Source organism: Babylonia areolata, chromosome 13 (genome assembly GCF_041734735.1).
Source record: "Babylonia areolata isolate BAREFJ2019XMU chromosome 13, ASM4173473v1, whole genome shotgun sequence".
NCBI classification, from domain to species: domain Eukaryota; kingdom Metazoa; phylum Mollusca; class Gastropoda; order Neogastropoda; family Buccinidae; genus Babylonia; species Babylonia areolata.
In genome coordinates, this window is record NC_134888.1 from 20,218,830 (window position 1) to 20,229,348 (window position 10,519).

The following is a 10,519-nucleotide window of genomic DNA, read 5'->3' on the forward strand; positions in this document are numbered from 1 at the left end:
ATATATATATATATTCCTAGGCTGGCGCGTCACCTCCAGGCCATCACTTATATATATATATATGTGTGTACATATATATATATATAAAGTGGAGTGATGGCCTTGAGGTAACGCGTCCGCCTAGGAAGCGAGAGAATCTGAGCGTGCTTGTTCGAATCACGGCTCAGCCGCCGATATTTTTACCCCCTCCACTAGACCTTGAGTGGTGGTCTGGATGCTAGTCATTCGGATGAGACGATAAACCGAGGTCCCGTGTGCAGCATGAATGATGAAAAGAAATACAAATACAGAGAGAGAGAGAGAGAGAGAGAGAGAGAGAGAGAGAGAGAGAGAGAGAGAGAGAGATGCCTATACACACATATATTTACTTCCATTCATATATCATCAATGAACATGAAAAAGCATACTCTGATTAAAGTTATATACATCAACATACGTGCTCTGTCACCACTACTCTCTCTTTGATATGAAGAAACAAGCTTTTGTCTTGGTAATTATTTTTTTCCCAATTTATTCACCGAATTATTTGTCTGTTTATTTATATCCATGTATATATCCATATCCTTTCTTTTCTCGGTGTTTAATAAATGTCTGCTTTTGACCAAACTACGAACTTTTCAGTTTGCTAATGTTGCTGCTTTCTGTATACAGTTATGTTGTATTGATGTCGATGCTTACATTCGAATGAATTTTTATTTAAAGCAATTATAATAATGGTAAAAATAATGATAGTAACAATGGCGATGATGATGATTATGATGATGATGATGATAAAAACAGCACACACAAAAACAAAACATTTACAATAATGATGATGATGGACGTGATGATGATGATGATGATGATGATGATGATGATGATGATGATAACAACAACCACAACAACAACAACAATAATAGTAATAATAATAATGATAATAATAATAATAATGATGATGATGATGTTGATGATGATGATGATTTTGATGAGGACTATGGTGAAGATGCTGCTACTGCTACTGTTTTAGTAATACTACTACTGCTGCTGCTGCTACTACTACTACTACTACTACTACTACTACTACTACTACTACTACTACTACTACTACTAATGATAATGACAATAATGATTATGACTACAACAAACACGTACACGCTCCACAAGATACTCATGTTGCGCGGTACCCACAAGCTAAAAGCGGGCTCCCCACACTTTGCAATTAGAAGAGAACAAACAACGTCAAGGAGATTTTATAATTATAACAACGCGCGAAACATATGATTATAAACCACGCACTTTAAGTCAAAGTTCAATCGTCCATAAACGCGTAACACAGATCACTCGCTCCAACCTCTGTACCAATTACTACAGCCAACACGGCTTGTTCACATCCTCACACATTAGAATATCAAACTGAGCTACAATTTAATTTTCAGTCATCCGACATCCACTACCACCACCACTAACCCCCGTCCGCCCCCCCCCCCCCCCCCCCCCCCCCCCCCCCCCAAAAAAAAAAATCATTAATGTAACATCTCCACCACAAGGTAATTCATGGTAAGCCTTGTAAAGACAAAAAAAAATCAGCAACAAAAACCAACAAAGGATAGGCAAAAGAAGAAGAAAATAACAATAAATGCAAATTTAAGCGATCACTTAACTCTCTCCATACGAACGGCGAAAGAGACGACGTTAACAGCGTTTCACCCCAATTACCATCATCAAACTATTGCAAGCGGAAGGCTCTTATACTGAAGACGTGAATGTTGATAAAGAATACCACAATTCTGACGACGGAAGCTAAAGGTTGGGTCAGTCAGACACCCACTGGACATCCGAGGGGTCTGTGTAGAGGAGAAGAGAGGACTGGCCGCACTGAGTGAGTTAAAGAAGAAATACACACAAGGAGGAAGGGAGGCAATAATCGAACTACTTTGTTGTTGCAAACTGATAGAAGTATACCCACAACGATTAACTCTCTCCATACGAACGGCGAAAGAGACGACGTTAACAGCGTTTCACCCCAATTACCATCATCAAAATATTGCAAGCGGAAGGCTCTTATACTGAAGACGTGAATGTTGACAAAGAATACCACAGTTCTGACGACGGAAGCTAAATGTTGGGTCATTCAGACACCCACTGGACATCCGAGGGGTCTGTGTAGAGGAGAGGACTGGCCTTACTGAGTGAGTTAATAAACGGATATTACTGGATATAGTACACTATGAGCTGGCTGGGGAACCCCAAACTTTAAATATTATGTTTAGAAAGAAAGGCTGCTTGTTTAGTCATGCCTTCTGCTTTTTTTTTTTTTTTTTTTTCTTCTTCTTCTTCTCCTTTTTTATTTTTATTTTTTGATCGAGAGAAGAGCATGATTAAACTGGACATGCAACAAGTTATCAACGAATTTGTTATGGTTTGTTTTTCTCCGTTGCATGAACCTTTGCTCGAGTGTGGCTGGGTACAATGCTCTGTATTTGTGTGGTATTCTTTCAAAGAGGCCGAAGATATTATCTTTCCACGGCGTACATATATCTCTGTACATAAAACAACAATACCATTAAAAAAACAAAACAAAAAAACACACACAAAAAACAAAGAAACAAAAAAGGAAAAAACAAAAAACAAACAAAAACAAAACAAAACAAAAACCGTGTGCATGTGTGTGTGTGTGTGTGGGGGGGGGGGGGGGGCGGATGGGGGGACAATATTAACCCAGTTCTGATCAGCCAATTGCGTTTGACAACACAAAACCGATTATTTTCTTGCCAGTCAGATTTTGTTGCGAAGTACAGACAAATACATTAGTAGAATATAAGACTTTGCATGTCATAATTGAAAAAAAAAAAAAAATCATGTTTGAATACCACCATCCATACCAATGATAAGTCAAACAGGATGGCGTAGAACCCCCCACACCACCCACCCACCCTGCCTCCCCTCTCCCCTCCTACCCCCCCCGGAAAGTTTATTTTAAATGCCATTCATTGTGAAAACCCATTTCCTGTATCATTTTCCTCTTTACAGTCTTCCTATTGTGTCCCCAGTTTCGTTTTCTGTTTGTCCTCCATCCTGTTCAAAGATTATCTTCAGTGTTGTTTATTTTTGTTGCTGTGTGTGTGTGTGTGTGTGTGTGTGTGTGTGTGTGTGTGTGTGTGTGTGTGTGTGTGTGTGTGTGTGTGTGTGTGTGTGTGTGTGTGTGTGTGTGTGTGCCAGTGTGTGTGTGTGTGTGTGTGTGTGTGTGTGTGTGTGTGTGTGTGTGTGTGTGTGTGATCAAAGTCTGCTGTCAGAGGATTTGGATAAGATGGGCGTGGCAGCGGGTACGACGTACTCAACACTGGAAGGGCGATATCCCCCACTCACCCCTATATCCGTGGCAAAGCGATTATCATCAACACTAGGGGGGATAGGAGACCTTGTCTATCTCTGTCTCTCTGTGTGTGTGTGTGTGTGTGTGTGTGTGTGTGTGTGTGTGTGTGTGTGTGTGTCATATATGTGGTGTTTTGCGTATGTTGTACCAGGACTTCTCCCTCAGAACGCCAAGAAGACCAACCAGGACATCGCCCTCCAGAAAGCAAAAAAACTACCCCCCAGCCCCCTCCACTCCTTCCCCCCCAACCCCCCCCCCCCCCCACACACACACTCACACACACACCTCCACCCGACTCCTCATTCTTCCACCACCGAAACGACGACAGCCAGGTCTTCACCCCCACCCTCTCCCCACAGGGTTCGCCCCCCCCCCCACTCCCCCTCCTCCTCCAAACCCCACTTCCTTGAAACTTCATTCTACTTTTGACAGCTAGGGTTCTTTGGGCTCCGCCCCCCCCCCCCAACCCATAACCCATTCCTCCCCTCCACCAACCCTCAACCCCCTTGGAACGCCAGACGGACCTCCCACCCGGACATACCCACCCCCCTTATCCCCCCAAAGAACAACGCCAACATTCACCAAACCAAAGAAAACCCAGACCTTGAACAACTTGACCGTGAGTGCTTTTTTTTCCAGTGGGTCGTTCAACACCACTGCACCGTGTGTTGCTGTGCCATCAGAACAGACTCCCTGATGTGATACAACGGCGGTATATACCCACATCCGTATTGTAAGGATGGTATTATTTCTCTTTGTCACAACATAATTTCACTCTGTGTGTGAAATTCGGGCTGCTCTCTCTCTCTCTCTCTCTCTCTCTCTCTCTCGCTTTCTCTCAAAGGGAGAGCACGTCGTTATGATGCAGCGCCACTACTACACCCCCCCCACCCCCACCCACCCACCCACCAGACTCCCCACCCCACCACCCCTCTTTATTTTTATCTGCCTGCAAGAGTATTTTCTTTTCTAAAAGAATTTAACCAGGAACAGCCTTTCGTTGCCGTGTTTTTTGTTCTTGTTGTTTTGGTGGTGTTGTTTTTTAAAAAAAATTTTACATGCGTTAAGTGCATGCTATACGTTTTTCCTCGGTTTGTAGTCTCATCCGAATGACTGGCGTCCACACCACAACTCAAGATCTTGCGCGAATGGGGACTGAAGTACTGGTGAGTGTGGGATTCGAACCTGTTGGGAGGTAGGGGGTAAAAAGGACCTGACAATAGTTTGAACTCCCTCTAAACTGCTGACGCTGGTACATGCGAAAAGTCAGTTTGTGTGGCTGTGTATTGTTGTATTACAACAACAATAACTTTGATACTTCTTCTACTACTACTACTACTGCTGCTGCTGCTGCTGCTGCTGCTGGTCAAACGAAACCTTTATGTGGCTGTATGCTATAGCATAACAACAACAATGGCGATAATCGTACCACTACTGCTACAGATACCACTGCTACTGTTGTTTTTGCTGCTGCTGCTGCTGCTGCTCTCCTCCTCCTCCTCCTGCTGCTGCTGCTGCTACTACTACTATTACTACGACTACTGTTGATGCTGCTACAACTGCTAATACTACTGGTCGAGCCCAGGTGTGGTTATGAACTATCTATGGTGGATTCGTGATGAGCAGTGTGAGGGAAATTCCCTTGATGTGATAAGGAACTTTAAGAGAGAGAGGGGGAAAAAAAGACAGAATAACACACACATAAATAAATAAATAAATAAATGAGTTAAAAAAAAAATCAAAAAAAAATCGAGAAATAGATAGATGAATGAATAGATAAATTAACGAATAATAGATAAATAAATGAATGAATATGACATAGAAGAAGAAGAACAACAACAATAACAACACCAATAAGAAGAAGACCAAAAAAAAAAAGTAAAGAAACAAGAAGACATTATAAAAACAAAGAAAGAAAGAAAGAAATGTTCATCTTTTGTCCAGTTGGTATGTCACACTGTATGATTTACGAGAGTTCTTTCCTTTGAATTAGTTTAAGTAACAGTTACTTTTCGAAGAATTTTTTTTTAATAAAAGATTCGTATTATATATGTCAAATGTTGCTTCCAAATACAACTGCAGTTTGGTATTTTGAAAGAAGGACCAATAATTTTTTTTCGCAGCACATAAATGAACTTTTTTTCCAGTAAACTAGACGCGCGCCAAATGTCGGCTCAGTGTTCTGCTGTTTTCGAATTGTTGGAGTTGGGATTAAAATCAAATCATAAGCAAACGAAACAGAAGGCTTTTTTCTTCTTCTTCTTTTTATTTTCTTCTTGATAAAGCAGTATGATAATAAACTCAATTATATTTGGCAGAGTTGGGAAATACTTGGGCGGGAGGTGGGGGGAAGTAAGCAACAACACTTTAATTTGTTGGGGTTTTTTTTTTCGTTTGTAAGCTCACTTGCAAAACGAAATTTCTTCTGTCGGTGCCAGTTATTGCCGCTTTGTGCAAAGGTTATATTGTCATATGGTGGGTATACGGTTTGAAGACAAACCTCAAAGCCTGTGACATAGACATCACTTCCAGGGAAACTGATGTCCTTGACCGCTCTCGCTGGAGGATGCTGTTGCTCTAGTGGCATAAAGACGTTTGAAAACAAGAGAACGCTGGCCATTAAAAGGAGAAGCGTGAGCGAAGGAAGCAGGGCTCAACTTCTGGAGGCATTTTCCCTTGCAACACCGGTGGGAAGTGCTGCGCATCTAGAATCGGCCTCTTCTCCCATATGAGGACACACACCGACAGATAAGCCTGCCTGCCTACTCATCCGTCCGTCCGACGGGAGAGTCCATCTGGGTATACGGACAGGCCCGACACTTTTTTGTTTGTTTTTGACTCACTTGTGTAAACAAAGTGAGTCTGTGTTTTAACCCGGTGTTCGGTTGTCTGTGTGTGTGTGTGTGTGTGTGTGTGTGTGTGTGTGTGTGTGTGTGTGTGTGTGTGTGTGTGTGTCCGTGTGTCTGTGTGTGTCTGTGTGTCCGTGGTAAACTTTAACATTGACATTTTCTCTGTAAATACTTTGTCAGTTGACACCAAATTTGGCATAAAAATAGGAAATATTCAGTTCTTTAAAGTCAGCTTGTTTAAAACAATATTGCACCTCTGGGATGGGCACAAAAAAAAACAAAAATAAAACAAGAAGCCTAATTATATGCAAACTGCATTTACTGTTATATTTATATTTTTTTTGTATTCTCTAAACTTGGCACTTTGACCTCTTATTCTGACACAACAACAAGAGGAGTCATTATTATCATTTTTTGTTCAAACAGGAACTTCTTTTGCTAAGCATGGAATTTTTATTTTATTTTATTTTGCAAACGTTTTGGTGCAGTTGTAAAAAAGGGAAATTACTCTGTAATTAATGCTAGGGGACTTAATTTATCACAAGTGAGTCTTGAAGGCCTTGCCTCTCTTGTTTTTTGATGAAGTAATGAAGTATCTGGGTTTGTTCCCATGTACTTTTTCATTACCCGTGTCCCAGCTGAACTGGTTAGCACAAGCAGCATGGACTTGATTGAAAAAAAAAAAAAACGAAATTATGTATCTTTTAAAAAGGAGAGAGTTACTTATCTTTATTGTTGTAAAATTCAACTTTAATACGTGAAGAAAAAGTATACACGTCAGTATTTGCTGATATTCACAACAAGCGGCATGGCCAAATTTATACAAAGTCCTTTTTTTATCTTGCCGCGAGAATCCCCCCCCCCTCTCCCCCCCTCTCTCTCTCTCTGTGTGTGTGTGTGTGTGTGTGGCTCTGTCTCTGTCTCTCTGCCTCTGTCTCTCTCTGTCTCTCTTTCTCTCTGTCGCTCTGTCTCACTCACTAGTGCTCTCTCTGTCTCTGTCTCTCTCTCTCTTTGTGACATCGTAATTTTATTATCTTACTTCACCAGTTTGTTTTGTTTATTTGTGTATTCACATATTTATATATTCATTCATTGAGTCATTTATTTATATATGTATCTATCTATCTATTTATTCATTTATATATTTATCTATTTATTTATGTATATTTCCTTTTTTTAACTATTCAGTTGCATCTGCTACTCTTTATAACTGCTACCGCAACCACTAACAATAATGGAACAAAAAGATAACGACAATAACAACATCACCATCATCAATAAAGATAATCATCATCATCATCATCATCATCATCAGGAGAAGAGTAATAACAACAACAACAACAACAAACAGTGCAGCGCCTTCGTGAAAGACGAAACGACAACAGCAACAGCGACAGCAACACAGCGGTTTCATTAATTAAGCCGATATGATGCAGTTTGCATTATGCAAACCCAGTCTGGCACACACACACACACACACACACACACACACTAGAATTTAATCATTTAAGCCTGTTGGGGTATGGAAGATAGACAGTAGCAAAATTTTCATTCCTTGAATAAAAAACAACAACAACAAAACAACAAAACAACCAAAACCAAAGACAAAAAAAGCAAAAGACTCCCACAAAAACCACTGACATTCAACACATTCGCCCGGTAAATTTAAAATACAATAAAGAACAAACCTTTAGCAGCCATTGTGACACACGAAATCGGTGATAAAAGCAGAAGAAAAGAAAAAAAAAAGAACACATAACAATCCGTTCACCTTCTTTGTAATTTTTCAAAGCTTTTTGTCCATGCTGGGAATGAAATATTAAACAAATCTGAATCAGGTTTCACACATTGCCTATTCGCACATCTGATATCTCACACACGCAAACTGTCGTCAAATGCTTTCACAAGCATTAATCAAAAACACTTGTGACTCCAACAGCGACAAAAGCAACTGACTACGACTGCAACAGCAGCAGCAGCAGCAGTAGTAGTAGCAGCAATAACAACAACAACGATAACAACGAGATAATGAGCATCGTTGCGACCATGATAGCGGATCCTCAGCTTGCAGGCAAAGATAAACATCAAAGTGATGGCACACGAGCTAGCAATGTGTATTATATTGTATTGTATTGTACTGTATTGCATCGCACAACACTGCACTGCACTGCATTACACTGCGTCGTATTGTATCGTATTGCATTTAACTGTATTGTATTGCATTGTATTGTATTTACTTTATGTCACAACAGATTTCACTGTGTGAATTTCGGGCTGCTCTTCCCGAGGAGAGCGCGTCGTCACAGCACACAGTACCATCCATATTTTTCGTCTTTTTTCTGATTGCAAGTATATTTATTTTACAAAGTGTTGTTTTTTTGTTTGTTTTTTGTTGTTTTTTTTTGGTTGTTGTTGTTGTTGTTTTTCTATAGAACTTTGCCAGGGACAACCCTTTTGTTGCCGTGGGTTGTTTTTTTACGCGCGCTAAGTGCATGCTGCACATGGGACCTCGGTTTATCGTCTCATTCAACAGATCAGAACCCAGACTATGACTCAGATTGGAGGGAATGGGGGCTGGGGGCGGGGAGTTGGGGGGGGGGGGGGGGGCGGTGGAGTCAAAGTGCTGGTTCGTACATGGGGTTTAGGGTTTGAATCCGTGTACACTCACTTCCAAGTGGGGGCGCATTACAATTTTTTTGTTTATTTATTGGTTTGTGTTTTATTAGCTAGGCTATTCGTTTTCGTAAATTTGTCCATATATCTATTCATATATAGATTTATTTGTTATCTTGTTTATTTATGATTTTGTTCAGATGTAAAAAAAAAAAAAAAAAAAAAAAAAAAAAAAAAAAAAAAAAAATCTTATTCACCATGGCAGTACAGGCATTATTGTTATTACAGAACCAAACGATACATAAACAGATTTTTTTTTTATTTTTTTTTTTGTTGCTTTTTTCATGCAACAACAGGTTTGCAGTGCAGCTGCACTGGAAGTTGTGTAGCCTTTGGACTAGTTTGGTGCTAAAAAATAAAAATAGATAATAATAACTTCCACGAATGAGAAAACTCTTCATATAAAAAAACCAACCCAAAAAACAAACAAAACAAAACAAAAAACAAACAACAACAACAAAAAACACCAAACGAAGAATGAGATGATTATTTAGCTGAATGTGCTATAAAAACTACCAAACGCATGTGAAATATTTCATAAAATGCTATTATTAAGGATAACAATAAGATTTTTTTTTTTAAGAATAAGAATAACAATAGCTTAAATTTGAACAAATTTCCTAAGACAAGGAAACCAGTTCAAAAACACGCACAGGGAACAAGAGAGAGAGAGAGAGATAGAGACACAGAGACACAGACAAAGACACAGAGAGAGAGAGAGAGAGAGAGAGAGAGAGAGAGGGAGGGAGAGAGAGGGAAATATCAACTGGAGCATTCTGTTCAAAACACCTGTCACACAGGGAGAAATATGATATCGAATGTTTTTGGACAGGAAATTGATTTCAGGTGTTGCACACATATCACATAATCTATTTCTTATAAAAGATAAAAATAATAATATAATTTTTTTTTTTTAAATACAAGCCAGTGCAACTGGCGTTCCGAAATTACTCCTCCTGCAAGTAGGAGTAATAAGCACGTGCCCAAAACCCATTGTCCCGAAGAGTTGTTTAAGATGTGGGTTACACCACCTCACACCTGTTCCGTAATTATTACCCTCCCACCCAACCCCCCAATCCCCCCCACGCATTTTACCAGTGGAAGGGGAGTGGATCAGGACGGCCTTGTGTCCAGTTTAACCCCCCACCACCCTATGCTAAGCTAAAAATAAATAAATTAATTAATAAAATAAAATAAAATAGAAATAAAAATAATAAAAAGTTATTCTCAACTTTCGTCCACATCAACCCCCCCCCCCCCCCCCCCCCCCCCAACCTTTACGAAGCTTACAGTAGGAGAGGGCGGGAGTGTGTGTGTGTGTGGGTGGGTGGGGAGGGGTAAGTTTGGTTTGGTTTTATTCCCGTACAACCGCTTCCCCGTCTCCCCTCCCTCCTTCTACCAACAATACTAAGTCCCCAGAGAGAAAGAAGAGGTGTGTAATTCTGGCTGCATGCCTGTACAACACCCCCCACCCCCCTCTCCCCTCCTTAATAATATCAGTGATGATTTCACAGAGAAACGAGAGCAGAAATTCTGGTCTTATGCCTGCTCAACCCCCTCTCCCCCCCCCCCCCCCCCCCCCCCCCGTGCCCCCCCTACTTCTTATACTCAGTTTACAAAGAAACAACGGGGAGTAAATTCTTGC